Consider the following 15,206-nt stretch of genomic DNA (forward strand, 5'->3'; position numbering starts at 1 on the left):
ACGTCAAGGTGTCTTGTACATCAGTCAATGAAAGTAAGCATGCAGGTACAGTAGGCAGTGAAGAAAGCTAATGACATGCTGGCTTTTATAACAAGAGGAATTGAGTATAGGAGTAAAGAGGTCCTTCTGCAGTTGTACAGGGCCCTGGTGAGACCCCACCTGGAGTACTGTGTGCAGTTTTGGTCTCCAAATTTGAAGAAGGACATTCTTGCTATTGAGGGAGTGCAGCGTAGGTTCACAAGGTTAATTCCCGGAATGACGGGACTGTTATATGTTGAAAGATTGGAGTGACTGGGCTTGTATACACTGGAATTTAGAAGGATGAGAGGGGATCTGATTGAGACATATAAGATTATTAAGGGATTGGACATGCTGGAGGCAGGAAGCATGTTCTGGCTGATGGGTGAGTCCAGAACTAGAGGCCACAGTTTAAGAATAATAGTTAGAGGGGTTGAAATGTGTCTATTTCAATGCTAGGAGTATTAGGAATAAAGGGGATGAACTTCGAGCATGGATCAGTACATGGAACTACGATGTTGTGGCCATTACTGAAACTTGGCTGGAGGAAGGACAGGATTGGCTAATGCAGGTACCAGGGTTTAGCTGTTTTAAAAGGAACAGAATGGGAGGTAGAAAGGGGGAGATGAGTAGCATTACTGGTCAGGGATAGTATCACGGCTATAGAAAGGGAGGACGCTGCAGAGGGAATGTCCACTGAGTTGGTCTGGGTGGAAGTCAGAAATAGGAAGGGATCAATCGCTGTGCTGGGAGTAGTCTATAGGCCCCCAAATAGCCCTCGGGACACCGAGGAGCAGATAAGCAGGCAGATTTTAGAATGGTGCAGGAAATACAGGGTTGTAGTTATGGGTGATTTCAACTTCCCACACATTGACTGGCATCACCCAACTGCAAGGGGGATAGATGGGGCTGAATTTGTCAGGTGTGTTCAAGAAGGATTCCTGACACAATATGTGGACTGGCCGACGAGAGGAGAGGCCATACTGGAGCTAGTTCTGGGTAATGAACCTGGTCTGGTGACAGACCTCTTGGTGGGGGAGCATTTGGTGAGATTGACCACAACTCCCTCAGCTTCAGCATAGCTATGGAAAAGGATAAAAACTGACAAAATGGGAAAGTGCTTAACTGGGGAAGGGCTAACAATGAAGGGATGAGGCAGGAACTAGCGAGAGTAAATTGGAAACAGATGTTCAAGGGTGAAAACACAGAAGTAATGTGGGAGAAGTTTAGGGACCACTTGTGCTGTGTTCAGGATAGGTTTGTCCCGCTGAGACAAGTTTAAAATGATAGGAAAAGGGAACCATGGCTGACAAAACACGTGAGGCAACTCGTCCAGAGGAAGAAGGAAGCATATGTTAGATATAAGAAGCAGGAAACAGGAGGGGCTCATGAGAAATATACGGTAGCCAGGAAGGTGCTTAAGAAAGGACTGAGGAGAGCTCTAAGTCTTGGCATGTCGGATTAAGGAGAACCCCAAGGCGTTCTACACGTATGTGAAGAACAGAAGGATGAATAGAACAAAGGTGGGGCCACTAAAGGATAAGGAGGGCAATATGTGCTTGGAGGCGCAGGAGGTTGGGGAGGTCCTAAATGAATACTTTGCTTCAGTATTGACAAGTGGAAAGGACCTTGATCAGGGTGAGATCGAAATAGAGCAGGTCTGTGCACTGGACAATGGAGATTAAGGAAGAAATATTGGATCTTCTTAAAAACATCAAAATTGATAAGTCCCCAGGACTGGATGTGATATACCCCAGGTTGCTGTGGGAGGTGAGAGAAGAAATCACTGGAACAGTAGATATGATCTTTGAATCCTCTTTGGCTGCAGGGGAGGTGCCGGAGGATTGGAGAATGGCAAATGTAGTTCCCCTTGTTTAAAAATGTTAATAGGGAGAATCCTGTGAACTAGAGACTGGTGAGTCTTACGTCGGTGCTCTGAAAACTATTGGAAAGGATTCTTAAGGATAGGATCTGTGAGCATTTGGAGAAGTCCAGTCTGCTCAAGGATAGTCAACATGGCTTTGTGAAGGGAAGGTTGTGCCTCACCAGCCTGACTGAGTTTTTTGAAGAGGTAACAAAAGAAATTGATGAGGGTAGGGCAGTAGATGTGGTCTACATGGATTTTATCAAAGCATTTGTCAAGGTCCCCCATGAGAGACTCATCCAGAAAGTCATGAGGCATGGAATCAATGGAACCTTAGCTGTTTGGATAAAAAATTGGTTTACAGGAAGAAAGCAGAGGGTCGTAGTGGAAGGAAAGTATTCTGCCTGGAGGTCGGTGAGTAGTGGAGTGCCACAAGGATCTGTCCTGGGACCCCTACTTTTTAAGAATGCATGTAGTTTGCAGCACAGGTAAACAGTAAACAGCTCAGTGCACTATCTTTGTAGAAAGCAGGGTTCACTGTAGAATTCCTTCTCGAACACACCAGCTCAGGCTGTTGAACAGTTTCAGTACAGTAAGTATTACACTGGAGAGGGTTCACTGTAGAATTCCTTCTCGAACACACCAGCTCAGGCTGTTGAACAGTTTCAGTACAGTAAGTATTACACTGGAGTGGGTTCACTGTAGGATTCCCTGTCAAACACACCAGCTCAGGGTGTTGAACGCTTTCAGTACGGTAAGTATCACACTGGAGTGGGTTCAGTGTAGATGAAGATACAGATGAAGATGAAGTACAGATGAAGATCATGTCCATTGTCGTCTGAGTGTACATCTCCACAACAAAATGTAACAGTGTTCCTCTGGATCACGGTGCACCCAGAAAACATCTACAGTCTCACATCACACACAGCTCATAATGCAAAATATTCCCTCAGCTACGTTAATAGGTTAGTGACTAATGCCATTACACAGGACTGACTGGTGTTGTTATACTGTATTGATCAGTATTATTACTCTGTATTGATTAGTGTTGTTTCAGTACAGTGACTAGTGTTGTTAAACAATACTGACTGGTGTTGTTTCATTGTGGTGATTGTGTTGTCACACTGTACTGATTAGTGATATCACACTGTACAGATCAGTGTTGTTACACTGTACTGATTGGTGTTGCTGCAGTGTATTGATTTGTGCTGTTTCCCTGTAATGGCCAGTGTTACACTGTACTGGTCGTTGTTGTTAGACTGTACTGATTGGTGTTGTTACACTCCACTGATTAGTGATGGTGTCAATTGCTTCAACAACTGAATGTCTGAAGGGAATTAGCTGTTCCTGAACGTGGTGGTGTGAGATTTAGGCTTCTTTATCTCCTGCCCGATGGGACTGATTTATGTTCTAAAGAGTTTCCCTAGTTTGAATGGTTTTTAATGAGTGAGACACATGTGGGGCCGTTTTCATTCAGGAGGGTGCTGTGGGGAGTTTTTATTATTTTGTTGGCTGGAAATTTTGTCAGTGTTAAACGTTTTTGCTGAGGGTTAACCGATTTATTCTGGCACCTGTCCTTCCCTCAGCTCCCAATGAGAGTGTCTCTGTGATGACTGGAACTGAGGGAGCTTCGGCCACGTTACCCTGTGTGTTCACACGGCCTCGGCAGAGCCTCACCGCACACACGGTGACGTGGATGAGGAAGGATCCCTACCGAATCATCGTCACATTCAGGCACCATGGAAATGGATCGTGGGCAGCGGAAAACGGAGTGACTCGGTACGAGCTCGTCGAGGACCCAGAGCTGGGAAGCGCCTGGATCAGGATAAAGCAGCTGAGAGTGGAGGACAGTCACAGCTACCTGTGTCTGGCTGAGTTCAGGAACATGAAGCATGATTATTCATCCTACAGAGAGCACGTCACACCTCCATTTATACATGTGTTCCAGAGTGAGATCCGGTTGCAGGTCAGACCAGGTAAGATATCATTGACACATTCTGCAGGGCATGGGGAGGGTTTTGGGGGGGGTGGGGTGGGGGGTAGCCTGCTACCATTATCCTTCCTCTAATCAACCCCACCCCCGGGTTTATCTGTCTGTCCCCGAGTGAGATCTGACTGTAGATCAGACCCGGAAAAGAACCCGTCACCACATTCAAGTTCAAGTTTAATTGTCAATCAGCCACACGTGCGTACAGCAAAACAAAACAGTGTTCCTCCAGGGACAAGCTGTAAAGCAGAGTAGCAACAGCACACAGTACACATTGTTACGATGACAGAAAAGCATACAGTCACAAAAAGACATAATATTGCCCAAGTTCCTGAGTGGTCTGGATTGGAGCTGGATGGTAGATTGGATATTGTCCTGGTCCAGCTTGTCTCTCACTAAGTGAACACTGGGGGCAGCACTGAGCAAAAGAGGAAGGCAGCACCGATGGGAGGGGCCTGTCCCCAACCCACGACGGACTCCAGCACGTCCACAGAGGCCTCTGCTCTCTCCCACACCATCTCGGCATCTTCTGCAGTGTTCAGGGATGGGTCAGAACCTCCAGCACCCATTGTATTCTGTGTCCAGACTCCGGGGATGAATGTTATATCGGCCACTCCCAGCCTCTGCTGGTGATGAGATTCATTTCCCCACCACAACTCCATCTCAGACGGTCCCTCACACAGGGTGGCCCCCAGACCTTCAACGGGCCCCCTGGCGGGGCCTTGCCTGAACTTGGGAGGAATGAGTGGAGTTCTAACGGAGGATCAGGAAGCTTCCCAGAGAAGATGCACACTCAGCGTTTCAGGAAGAGCTTCTTCCTTTCTGCCGTCGGATTTCTGAATGGACAATCAGAAAAGTGAGGACCAGCTCACTTTTTTCCCTATTTTTCCCTCTTTTTGTGCTACTTATTTAATTTAAAATTATACATGTAGGTATATATTTCTTATTGAAATTTACAGTTTTTTAATTAATATGTATTGCAATGTATAACAGGGTGTCAGGGTGAAGATACGTCTTTACCAAAGGAGGTGTAAGACACTCCTTCCCTCCACTAGTCTTCACTTTACCCTTGGGCGAGGTGTAGCCCCTGCTTCGCCCCTGATCAGGGTCACGTGAATCCATGGGATCAGGTGGTGGATGGTTGTATGAGCAGCTGGTGCAGATCACAAATTCTGGTTATGTGACCACTGACACCAGGCAGACAATCTCTGAAGAGTATTGATAATGGCTGGGATCACCTGTCCTGTACAGACACTGCTCAGAAGAAGGTGATGGAAACCACTTTTGTAGAAAAATTGCCAAGAACAATCATGGTCATAAACAGGAAAATATCTGCCGTTGCTGGAAATCCAGAGCAACACACACAAGATACTGGAGGAACTCAGCAGGTCAGGCAGCGTCTATGGGGAAAGGATCAAAGGTTCATTTTATTGTCAAAAGTTTGCATGTAGAATACAACTCTGATATTCATCTTCTCCAGATAACCATGATATCCAGATAAACCATGGGATTCATTACGTCAATACCCCCATATGAAAAGGAAAAAGAAAAATCTCGCAACCTCAACCCCCCACCTCCCTCCCTCGCACAAAAGCCAACAGATCACCCACATGGAAGATGATCGTCAGAAGATCGAAAACCTCAAGCCCCCAACCCCCTCCCTCTCAAAAAATACAGTGCCGACAACACCAAACCCAACACCCTCTCCCCACACAGATCACCCACACAGAACAGTCAACAGGAACATCAGACACCAATTCCCAACCCCTCCCTCACACAAAAACAATACATCGTCCCTCTAGAACCCCAACCCACCAATCAGCAACAGGAAAGAAAACAGAAACTGAAGGAGAGCAAAATAAACTACAGCCCAACAGCCACATCAATCTCAGAATTTCAAACATTCCTCCCACCAGAACTGAGTAAACAGTCGATGCTTTGTGCTGAGACTCTGCATCAGAACTCATGAAAGGGCCTGTTTTGCACGGTGTGAGTCCTGATGAAGGGGTCAGCCTGAAACATCAGCTGTTTACTCTTCTCCAGAGATGCTGCCTGGCCTGCTGAGTTCCTCCAGCATTTTGTGTGTGTTCATCATGGTTACGAGACTGTGATTGCCCACATCACACAACACAGCACATACCAATGATGATGATTGCAATGTACTGCTGCACAAAGCACAAGCCGGTGAAATTATCCTAATCCCGATTGCGGTTCTGCAGAATGTCAGGGGGAGGAGGCAGACAGGACACGATTACAGGGCTCAACCTGTCACATGGATCAATTAGAACATAAGAAGATAAGAAATAAGAGCAGGATTTGGCCACCCGGCCCATCGAGCCTGTCCCGCCATTCGATAAGATCATGGCTGATCTGTCCGTAAACTCAGCTCCATCTACCTACCTCTTCCCCAAAACCCTTAATTCCCTTACTATGTAAAAACCTATCTAACTGTTTCTTAAATATATTTAGTGAAGAAACCTCAACTGCTTCCCTGGGCAGAGAATTCCACAGATTCACCACTCTCTGGGAAAAACAGTTTCTCCTCATCCCCATCCTAAATCTTCTCCCCGAATGTTGAGGCAATGCCCCCTAGTTCCAGTCTCACCTACCAAGGGAAACAACTTTCCTGCTTCTATCTTATCTTTCCCTTTCAAAATTTTGTATCTTTCTATAAGATCCCCCCTTATTCTTCTGAACTCTACAGAGTATAGTCCCAGGCGACTGAACCTCCCCTCACAGGTTAACCCCTTCATCAAGACAGAAGCCAGCCCCCCACCATGGATTCTGTCCACACTTCTCACCGTCTCTGTGAAGCAGACTGCAAAATCAGAGACCCTCCCATCCACCCTGGACATTCTCTCTTCGGCCCTCTCCCACTGGGCAGAAGGTACAACAGCCTGGATGCACGGACCACCAGGCTGAAGAACAGCTTTTATCCTACAGTTATAACTACGGAGTGGTCCCCCAGTATGATAAGATGGACTCTCCACCTCATTATTTATTTGTTTATTCATTTAGAGATACAGCACGGAACAGGCCCTTCCGACCCAACGAGCCACACCACCCAGAAACCCACCTATTGAACCCACAACGATTTACAATGATCAATTAACCGACGAGCCGGTCCATCCTTAGACTGTGGGAGGAAACCGGAGCACCCGGAGGACACAGCCTCAGGATAGAACAATGTCCCTTTAGAACAGAGTTGGGGGGAAGTTATTCAGCCAGACGGTGGTGAATCTGAGGAATTTGTTGCCACAGATGACAGTGAAGGTCAAATCTTGGTCTTTAAGTGGAGGTTGAGAACTTCTTGATTAGAAAGGACATCAAATTTTATGGGAGATGGCAGTAGAATGGAGTTGAGCAGAAAAACAGACAGACAGACGTACTTTATTGATCCCGAGGGCAATTTTGTTTTGTTATAGCCGCACCAACCAAGAGCAGTGTAGAAATATAGCAATATAAAACCATAAATAATTAAATAATAAGTTAATCATGCCAAGTGGAAATATGTCCAGGACCAGCCTATTGGCTCAGGGTGTCTGACACTCTGAGGGAGGAGTTGTAAAGTTTGATGGCCACCGGTAGGAATGACTTCCTATGACGCTCAGTGTTACATCTCGGTGGAATGAGTCTCTGGCTGAATGTACTCCTGTGCCTAACCAGTACATTATGGAGTGGATGGGAGTCACACACAAGTTATCATCTTTAGTAAAAATCTGCTGAATGATAAATTCATCTGCACAGCGACTGATTTTAATCAGTCCACATTATTGGTCTCTCCCCCTTTGCCCGAGTCTGGATTGACCTCTCTCACTTTCTCTTCAGGGACAGGCGCTTCTGAAACCGTGCTGATGTTGTGTATCCCACTCGGACTGAAAACTCTCGCCCTTTTAGTGATGGGTGCCGTTCTCTACTGTGACAAACTCAGGTACTGTATGTACTAATGCTGAAGGCTCTTGCCGTGACGTGACTGAAATCCGATTCACTCAGACAGTCGGTGGACGTTGGGAACTGGCTCAAATACTTGCGGTGGCCCAGTCAGTACTTGTTGTTTGCTGTTTGTGGGAGCACCGTAGAAAATACTCGTTGCATCATAAGAGTGACTCCTGCAGAAGTGTTTGTAGACTGTTTAGCATTTTGAGATACATTTCGGATTAAACGTACCCGGAAACAAGAGAAAACGTGCAGATGGTGTAACTTAAAGCGACACACACAAAATGCTGGAGGAACTCAGGCCAGGCAGCATCTATGGAAAAAGTACAGTCGACGTTTCGGGCAGAGACCCTTCGGCAGAACTAGAGGAAAGGGTTAGACATCTGGCGCCCTTTGTTAGAAAGAATGTGCGCTCTTCCCATGTGCACGTCGGTTTCCCCGGGTGCTCTGGCTTCTTCCCACGGTCCTGTGATGTTCCAGTTATCAGATTAGTTGTTCATTGAGAACCGTCCTGTGATTAGGCTGGGATTACATCCCTGAGTTTCTGGGTGTCGCAACCTGGTGGGCCGTTGTATCTGTAAATAACAAAATGATAAATAATAGATTGAGCTTAGAGAAGGCTGACAGGTTGGCATAACGTCGAGGGCTGAAGGGCCTGTACTGTGCTGGAATGTTCTACATTCTAATTACAAATCTAATGTTGATGTGCACAAAAGGACACTCTGGAACCCAGAAGAAACAATACGGGAAAGTTTCGACTCTTAGCCATCCCACATGCACTGGGATCAGGTAGTGCAGTCAACCCAGGGTGAATCTGGTCTCTTGGTCTACACAAGACTAGTCCATGAGGCAAAATCCCTCAGAGATTTAGCTCTTGACTGAATCTCTGCAGCCATCTCCCTCAACAATAATCCAGTTTAAACTGTTAGTGTATCAACTTCAAACATATTGACACTGAAAAGTATTCAAATGATTTCCATGTCTCTAATATCATTGATAATCAGGTTCCTCCTTAAATTACAGCCTCGATCTGTTACTGTCCCCAACACGTTTCATTTACTTAGCTCCTATGATTTTTGTATCCACTTCCCTCTCTTCCAGATTCATCCTAAGAAATCTGATATTCAAATACCTGTATCCTAGAAATTGAATCACAGACAGGATTAAATTCACTCTGCCATTCACAGAGGATTTTCCTTCAGAATGGATATTCCGAGGGATTTCCTGAGCCAGAGGATGCTGAATCTGTGGAATTTACAGCCATAAATGCCTGTGGGAATACTTAAAACAGAGATTGATGGGTTCCTGAATAGTAAGGGTGTCAAAGATGACGGGATGAGGACAGGAGAATGGGGTTGTTAGGGATAATAAATCAACCACGATGGGATAGCAGAGCAGAATAGATGGGCTGAATGCCAAAACTCTGATGCTATTTCATATGCTCTTACGGTCTGAATCTAAGCTCCATACAAGTTTATCAATATTATCCTATAGCCTAAGACCATCTTCCTGTCAACAACATGACCTATGTTGTTATGTCACCGTAAAGTTTCCAACTGAATCAATGTTTGGGCTCATCTCCAGTTTTGTTGTCAAACACTGATGCCAACGACAAAATTTATTCTGTGGGAATTCCCAGTCATCTCTCGATCCAAATCCCTTCAAAGGTTATAAATGAATTGGGGGGAGGGAGTCGGATGTGGTGTCATTGCATGATCTAGATTCGTGTTAACCGTTTCGTTCTGTCCACAGAAAGCGACAAGACTGATCCACCGCAGGAGACTGAGAAGACCGGTTTTCCAACCACAAGGTGCAGACGCAACAAGATCCAACGAGAACACCATGTTCCACATGAAGAAATGTTATCTGTTTTTAATTGACCTCTTCCTACATTGACTCTACAACCTGTTGCAGAATTCTGGGCTGAACATGCCAAATATGTAGAACTGGAGAACGATCGTAGATAGAGGCCTAATTAAGGCGGTGGTAAACGCTGCACAGACAGCAATCACTATTGGGCTGAGGACAGTGAGTGGGGCGTGTGGCCAATTGGTGAAGGCTTTGGGCTAGCGATCTGAAGGTCATTAGTTCGAGCCCCAGCTGAGGCAGTGTGCAACGCACTTAACCCCACACTGCTCCTGCACGTTTATAGCCCAGTGGCAGCAGTTGGTGTAGTATGGACAGGAGAAGACAGTGAGTAGGTGTGATGTCGACCTGAACTGGTCATCTTTTCTGAGTCTCAGTCTGGAAATTATCTTTGAGGGATTCTTAAACAAGGTCTCCCAAGTCATTTTGCTCAGCTGCTTTTTTTGTATTTTCTCTGTATTTTCTCCCCATTTAAAAAAAATAGTTAACCTTTCATTTATTCTGCCAATGTGTATGACCATACACTTACCGACAATGCATTCCATCTCCACTTCTTTCCCCATTCTCCTAATCTGTCTAGGTCCTTCTGTAGTCATTCCACTTCCTCAAACCCACCTTGCCTTCCACATATCTTCGTATCATCTGCAAAGTCTGCATCAAAGCCAACAATTCTATCATCCAAATCATTAACGTATAATGTACAATGAATTGGTCCCAACACAGGCCCCTGTGCAACATCACGAGTTACCGGCAGGCACCCAGAAAAGGCTCCCTTCATGCGAGGGGATCTCAGTGGGCTAGGCAGCATCTATGGAAAAGAGTAAGCAGTCGATGTTTCTGGCTGGGACCCTTCATACCCTGATCTCTTTTATCCATGTTAGGATATTCGATGTAATACCTTGGGCAATGAATTCCACAGATTCACTATACCCTGACTAGCGAAGTCCTCCTCATCTCTGTTTTAATAGGACACCCCTCTATTCGGAGACTGTCCCTTCTGGTCCTAGACTCGCCACTATAGGAAGCATCCTCTCACCATCTCCTCGATCTCGGCTTTTCGACAGAATGCAATGAGCTCACCCCCTCCTACTCTGCTAAACACCATCGAGAACAGACCCAGAATCATCACACTTTCCTCTTATGTTAACCCTCTCACTCCCTGAATCATTCTCGTGAACCTCTTCTGGAACATCTGCAATGCCAGCCCATATTTTCTTAGAGAAGGGGCCCAAAACTGGTCACAATGCTCCATGGCCCCAAATATAGCAAGATGTAGTTTAAAGTTTGATGTGTGTGTGTGTGGGGACGAATGTATTGTGGAGTGGGCAGAGGTGCAGCTTATAAGAGTTGGCAAGTTTGATTTCCACAGAATATGGTGAGTGCATTAAGACACACTGTGCTGTTTTTTCTTTAAGTTCGAAGAAAAGTTTTGGGCCTATATCTCCAAAAAGATGTGCTTTCTTTGGAGAGAGTCCAGAGGAGGTTCACGAGGAGGATTCCAGGAATGAAGGGGTTAACATACGAGTTCTGTTTGGCAGTTTTCTGCCTGTATTCGCTGGAATTTAGAAGGATGTGAGCAGATCTCATTGAAACCTAACGAATGTTGAAAGGACTATATAGTGTGGATGTAGAGAGGATGTTTCCTCTGTAGCAGGTAACCAGAGCTAAGAGGCACAGTCCCTAAACTGAAGGGTGACCTTGTAGAACAGAGGGAAGCAGGAATTTTTTAGCCAGAGTATAAACCTGTGGGATTCTCTGCCACAGACTGTGGTGGAGGCAGAGACTGTGGGCATATTTAAAGCAAAAGATGATCGTTTCCTGCTCGGTCAGGGCATCAAATGATTTGGTGAGAAGGCAAGTGTATCTGGATCAGCATTGATGGAATGACGGAGCAGACTCAATGGGCTAAATGGTCTAATTCTGCTCCTGTGTCTTAATGTTTTATTATCTAATGATGAAGTGAAGTTGATGAAGTCATTCCGTTTGGTTCATGAGCCTGATGCTTGGGGTAATAAGTATTCCTGACCCTCGTTCTGTCAGTCCTGAGACCCCTGTACCTTCTTCTCAATGGCAGCAGTGAGAGGGAGCATGTCCTGGGTGGTCGGGGTCCCTGATGACAGATGCTACTTTCCTGCATCAGCCTCCTGTGTACATGTGTTCAATAGTGGGGAAGGCTGTACCCGTGAAGGACTCTGTCGTATCCATTACATTTGTATGATTTTCCGTTCAAGGGCATTGGTGTTTCCCTGTCAGGCTGTGACGCACCCGGTCAATGTACTCGCCACCACACATCTGTAGAAGTTTGCCAATGTTTTAGATGTCGTGCCGATACTTCGCAAACTCATAAAGAACAATACAGCACAGTACAGGCCATTCGGCCCACAATGATGTGCCAACCCTTAAACCCTGCCTCCCATATAACCCTCCACCTTAAATTCCTCCATATACCTGTCTAGTAGTCTCTTAAATTTCACTAGTGTATATGCCTCCACCACTGACTCAGGCAGTGCATTCCATGCACCAACCACTCTGAGTGAAAAACCTTCCTCTAATATCCCCCTTGAACTTCCCTCCCCTTTACCTTAAAGCCATGTACTCTTGTACTGAGCAGTGGTGCCCTGGGGAAGAGGCACTGGCTGTCCACTCTGTCTATTCCTCTAAACATCTTGTATAGAAGTAGAGGTGCCTTGCAATTTCACATAGGTGGCGGGTCCAGGGCCGATTCTCGGAGATAAAAACACGGAGGAATTTAGAGTTGCTGACCTTCTCCACCTCTGATCCTCCCATGAGTACTCGCTTATGGATCTCTTTGTTCCTCCTTCAGAAGTCAATACTCAGCTCCTTGGTCTTGGTGACATTGAGTAAGAGGTTTGTGTTACAGCAGCCTCCCTCGACATTCCACCCTCGCCATTTCAAACATACTTTGCTCCTGCCAGATTCACAAACTCACTTTCTGCTTCATGCTGTCAAATACAGTGCTGTGCTAAAGTCTTCGGCATCCCAGGTATAAGACTTTTGCACGCTACAGTATCTCAATGTTATAAGACTGTTGATAATTGTAAGTTTAGATGGTTTCTTGATCTCACAATTCACCCTGTCATTGCGTCGCACTTCCTGGTTTGCCTTATAATAGAAACATAGAAAACCTACAGCACAATGCAGGCCCTTCGGCCCACAAAGTTGTGCCGAACATGTCCCTACCTTAGAAGTTACTAGATTACTAGGCTTACTCTGTTTTCCTAAACTCCATGTACCTATCCAAAAGTCTCTTAAAAGACCCTATCGTATCCATCTCCACCACTGTTGCCGGCAGCCTGTTCTGTTGGTTAGGAAGTCCATTTAATCTATTTGCACACTGCAATGAACTGAACCTTTATTGTTAATCTGCTTGAAGCCTTTCCATCACAAGATGAAAAGAAAACCCCAGTTCAGTGAGCTGTACTTAGCAGGACATAGTGACACAGTAATTAGGGATCATTGCTTTATCAGAGGCGTCTTTTGTTGGAAAAACACTAACATTCATTTGAATATCCTACCTCTAAACATACGTATCTTTACCTCCCCCCCCCCCCCCCCCCCGCTTTCTATAGGGATCGCTCCCTCCCCACTAATCTCGCTCCTGGCGCTTATCCCTGTAAGCAGCCTAAGTGTTGTACCTACCCATATACCACCTCCCTTCAGGGCCCAAGGCAGTGCTTCCAGGTGGGACAACACTTCACCTGAATATCTGCTGGGGTTGTCTATTGTGTCCAGTGTGGCCCCTTCAACTTTGGTGAGACTCGTCGTAAATTGGGGGACCGCTTCAAAGAGTACCTCCGCTCCATTCGCCAGAAGAGGAACTTTACGATGGCTGAACATTTTAATTGTATTCCCATTCCTGTTCTGATGTGTCGTTCCATGGTTTCCTCTTGTGCCGTGATGAGATCCCCCTCAGGGCAGAGCAGCGACACCTTATATTCCGCCTGGGTAAGCTCCAACCCGAATACATGAATATCGATTTCTCCTTCCGGTAAATCAATTCTACCCTAACCTCCATCTTCCTCTATTCCCCACTCTGACCATTTTACCTCCTCTCAACTATTACTCCACCCGCCCCCCCACCGAGTCTCCTCCTTCCCTTTTTTCTATGGTCCACTCTCCTGTCCCATCAGATTCCTTTGTCGGCTCTTGACCTTCCCCAGCCATTTGGCTTCACCGCTCAACTTCCTGCTGGCCCTCCCCTACCCCCACCTTTACACTCTGGCACCTTCCCCCCTTCCTTCCCAGTCCTGAAGAATGCTCATGACATTTTGCCATACTAGTTGGTTTCCTTTATGATTGGATTTGTACTTGTGGTTTCATTGGAATTGTTCTTCAGGGGTATAAATTTGCCTCGAATCACTATTGCTTCATCTCTGATAATAAATTTTGTCCTGTAAAATGTTTTCCAGTATTTTCCCTTCCACTCTTGAACGATTCACAAACACAGCGGCTGAGCTTAGAATGTGGATCAGTGCTGTGATGTTGCGCCCATTAAAGATACTTCGATGGCTCGGGGCAGGAATGGCTACTTCGAATGCCAGGCTTTAGATGTTTCCGAAAGGACAGGGGAGGAGGAAAGAGAGATGAAGGCGTGACACTGCTGATCGGAGATAGTGACACGGCTGCAGAGAAGGAGGAAGTCATGGAGGGTGTCATAATGTGGGGGCAAGGGTGCTGGGGAAGGACCCAAATGCAGGACACAAACACATTTTGTCGGGTTAACTAAATAGAGTTTATTACTACTTACAAGGAGAGCCGGGACGAAAGGATAGAACAGAGAGAAATCAAGGAGAGCAAAGTGGAACCGGGAATAGGTGTAATGGACAAGGACTCAGGCCCTGGACTAGGCTGGGACTCAGGGTCTGGGCTAGGACTTGGAACTCGGACATCGCAGCCAGAACTCGGATCGCGGACCTTGGAGCCAGGACGCGATACTTAAACACAGGACATTGAGCACTGAGCCAGGACTCCTTAGACGCAGTATATGGAGCCGGAACTCTTATTCCCCGGACAGACTCAGACACAGGATAAAAAGCATTGAGCCGGGAATCCTCCTTAGACACAGGACGGAGTCGGGACTCTTCTTGACACAGTGTCAGGACGCCTTTGAAACACAGGGCATGGATACGGAGACCACACAACGATAGTCGGTACTATAACTGGGCACAAGTTTGCCCCAAGCAGCGGTGAGCTCTTGACTCACCCTGGCGGGTTAACCTTGCCGGACCTGCTCGGGCTTGCTGGTACTTCCTTCAGGAGGAGACGTGGCTTGCTCCGGCTAGATGACTTTGACTCACACCAACTTCGTTAACACTCACTCGCTGAACGGCTGAAGCCGGAAACTTATAAACTGCCGGTTCGGTCGCGAGTAAATTGCCTTTAATCACCAAGCCCAAGGGACACGGGAAAACCAGGAATTAAAGGGAAATAAGGATCCAACGGTCGGATCGTAACACAAACAAGGTAAATTTAAAGTGAACACAATCCGGACCCTGACAGTATCCACCCCCCAAT

Source organism: Hypanus sabinus, chromosome 7 (assembly GCF_030144855.1).
Source record: "Hypanus sabinus isolate sHypSab1 chromosome 7, sHypSab1.hap1, whole genome shotgun sequence".
In the NCBI taxonomy this organism is placed as follows: domain Eukaryota; kingdom Metazoa; phylum Chordata; class Chondrichthyes; order Myliobatiformes; family Dasyatidae; genus Hypanus; species Hypanus sabinus.